Source organism: Oncorhynchus clarkii, chromosome 7, assembly GCF_045791955.1.
Source record: "Oncorhynchus clarkii lewisi isolate Uvic-CL-2024 chromosome 7, UVic_Ocla_1.0, whole genome shotgun sequence".
Classification (NCBI taxonomy): domain Eukaryota; kingdom Metazoa; phylum Chordata; class Actinopteri; order Salmoniformes; family Salmonidae; genus Oncorhynchus; species Oncorhynchus clarkii.
Window position 1 is genome coordinate 87,976,244 of NC_092153.1, and position 3,932 is coordinate 87,980,175.

The following is a 3,932-nucleotide window of genomic DNA, read 5'->3' on the forward strand; positions in this document are numbered from 1 at the left end:
CTGTCGGGTTCTCTCCGCTGCCTCCTGTTACTCTAATTTAGTTCAACCTTGTTCGAACCCTTCATATATGAAGGCATGATGTGACGAAACCGAGAAGGTGGTCCTACAAACACAGGCGGGGGAGCAGTGCCGTGGGGGAGCTGTTCTGTTTAGTAGTGGAACGTCAAAGTGATCTTTAGCGGACGCGGGATTACAAGGTCGCACAGGATTCACACGCTGCGCCACTAGACTGGATTCGACTGGTACAAAGAAACATTCATGCGTTTTGTACTACAGTATTTTAGATCAATCAAACACATTTGAAAATAATGAGAGAGCTAAACAGCTCATCTGGGGGTCAGCGAGGCGCGTTATGCCTGTCATCTGTCAATTTACTTCAAGAGGACTCCAAAATTCCGCTGGTTCTGAATGGAGCTAAATGTGCTTCATAGGCCAATTGCATTCCTGTGCGGTTATTCCTATCAGGCTACATTATTATTAGGCTACATAGTTAGTAGTTCCAGACACACAAACTCAGTATTTATCAAGGATTTTAATTTATACAATTTCAATCAAGACATATAACTTTTTATTACTGATTTCAAGTGATCTATAAACCCAAAAGGTGCCTGGTAACTGAGGATGCGGTTTTAGTTCCCCTTAAACCAGCCCTGATGACATCAGACTGACGTTTGAAGACTTTGATATCAATAATGTAAGCCATTTATGTGTCTTGACATTGTCAATATACCTAACAAGAGGATGCAAACTCCCCCAGACACACTGGAACACAGGGCTAGAACAGGGTTATTTCTTCATCACTAACCACTAGATAAGAACAGGTTTATTTCTTCATCACTAACCACTAGATTAGAACAGGGTTATTTCTTCATCACTAACCACTAGATTAGAACAGGGTTATTTCTTCATCACTAACCACTAGATTAGAACAGGGTTATTTCTTCATCTCTAACCACTATATTAGAACAGGGTTATTTCTTCACCACTAACAGATTAGAACAGGGTTATTTCTTCATCACTAACCACTAGATTAGAACAAGGTTATTTCTTTATCACTAACCACTAGATTAGAACAGGGTTATTTCTTCATCACTAACAGATTAGAACAAGGTTATTTCTTCATCACTAACCACTACATTAGAACAAGGTTATTTCTTCATCACTAACCACTAGATTAGAACAGGGTTATTTCTTCCTCACTAACCACTAGATTAGAACAGGGTTATTCTTCCTCACTAATCACTAGATTAGAACAGGGTTATTTCTTCATCACTAACCACTATATTAGAACAGGGTTATTTCTTCATCACTAACCACTAGATTAGAACAGGGTTATTTCTTCATCACTAACCACTAGATTAGAACAGGGTTATTTCTTCATCTCTAACCACTATATTAGAACAGGGTTATTTCTTCACCACTAACAGATTAGAACAGGGTTATTTCTTCATCACTAACCACTAGATTAGAACAAGGTTATTTCTTTATCACTAACCACTAGATTAGAACAGGGTTATTTCTTCATCACTAACAGATTAGAACAAGGTTATTTCTTCATCACTAACCACTACATTAGAACAAGGTTATTTCTTCATCACTAACCACTAGATTAGAACAGGGTTATTTCTTCCTCACTAACCACTAGATTAGAACAGGGTTATTCTTCCTCACTAATCACTAGATTAGAACAGGGTTATTTCTTCATCACTAACCACTATATTAGAACAGGGTTATTTCTTCATCACTAACCACTAGATTAGAACAGGGTTATTTCTTCATCACTAAACACAAGATTAGAACAGGGTTATTCGTCCTCACTAACAGATTAGAACAGGGTTATTTCTTCATCACTAACCACTAGATTAGAACAGGGTTATTCTTCCTCACTAACAGATTGGAACAGGGTTATTTCTTCATCTCTAACCACTAGATTAGAACAGGGTTATTTCTTCCTCACTATCAGATTAGAACAGGGTTATTTCTTCCTCACTAACCACTAGATTAGAACAGGGTTGTTCTTCCTCACTAACCACTAGATTAGAACGGGGTTATTTCTTCCTCACTAACCACTAGATTAGAACGGGGTTATTTCTTCCTCACTAACCACTACATTAGAACAGGGTTATTTCTTCATCACTAACAGATTAGAGCAGAGTTATTTCTTCATCACTAACAGATTAGAACAAGGTTATTTCTTCATCACTAACCACTAGATTAGAACAGGGTTATTTCTTCATCACTAACAGATTAGAACAAGGTTATTTCTTCATCACTAACCACTAAATTAGAACAGGGTTATTTCTTCATCACTAACCACTAGATTAGAACAGGGTTATTTCTTCATCACTAACCACTAGATTAGAACAGGGTTATTTCTTCATCACTAACCACTAGATTAGAACAGGGTTATTCTTCCTCACTAACCACTAGATTAGAACAAGGTTATTTCTTCATCACTAACCGCTAGATAAGAACAAGGTTATTTCTTCATCACTAACCGCTAGATAAGAACAGGGTGATTTCTTCATCACTAACCACTATATTAGAACGGGGTTATTTCTTCATCACTAACCACTAGATAAGAACAGGGTTATTTCTTCATCACTAACCACTAGATTAGAACAGGGTTATTTCTTCATCACTAACCACTAGATAAGAACAGGGTTATTCTTCCTCACTAACCACTATATTAGAACAGGGTTATTTCTTCATCACTAACCACTATATTAGAACGGGGATATTTCTTCATCACTAACCACTAGATAAGAACAGGGTTGTTCATCCTCGCTAATCACTAGATTAGAACGGGGTTATTTCTTCATCACTAACCACTATATTAGAACGGGGTTATTTCTTCATCACTAACCACTAGATTAGAACAGGGTTATTCTTCCTCACTAATCACTAGATTAGAACGGGGTTATTTCTTCATCACTAACCACTAGATTAGAACAGGGTTATTTCTTCATCACTAACCACTAGATTAGAACAGGGTTATTCCTCCTCACTAACCACTAGATTAGAACAGGGTTATTTCTTCATCACTAACCACTATATTAAACAGGGTTATTTCTTCATCACTAACCACTAGATTAGAACAGGGTTATTTCTTCATCACTAACCACTAGATTAGAACAGGGTTATTTCTTCCTCACTAACAGATTAGAACAGGGTTATTTCTTCCTCACTAACCACTAGATTAGAACAGGGTTATTTCTTCATCACTAACCACTATATTAGAACGGGGTTATTTCTTCATCACTAACCACTAGATTAGAACAGGGTTATTTCTTCATCACTAACCACTAGATAAGAACAGGGTTGTTCATCCTCGCTAATCACTAGATTAGAACAAGGTTATTTCTTCATCACTAACCACTAGATTAGAATAGGGTTATTTCTTCATCACTAACCACTATATTAGAACGGGGTTATTTCTTCATCACTAACCACTAGATTAGAACAGGGTTATTTCTTCCTCACTAACCACTAGATTAGAACAGGGTTATTTCTTCATCACTAACCACTAGATAAGAACAGGGTTGTTCATCCTCGCTAATCACTAGATTAGAACAAGGTTATTTCTTCATCACTAACCACTAGATTAGAACAGGGTTATTTCTTCATCACTAACCACTAGATTAGAACGGGGTTATTTCTTCCTCACTAACCACTACATTAGAACAGGGTTATTTCTTCCTCACTAACCACTAAATTAGAACAGGGTTATTTCTTCATCACTAACCACTAGATTAGAACAGGGTTATTTCTTCCTCACTAACCACTAGATTAGAACGGGGTTATTTCTTCCTCACTAACCACTACATTAGAACAGGGTTATTTCTTCATCACTAACCACTAGATTAGAACAGGGTTATTTCTTCATCACTAACCACTAGATTAGAACGGGGTTATTTCTTCCTCACTAACCA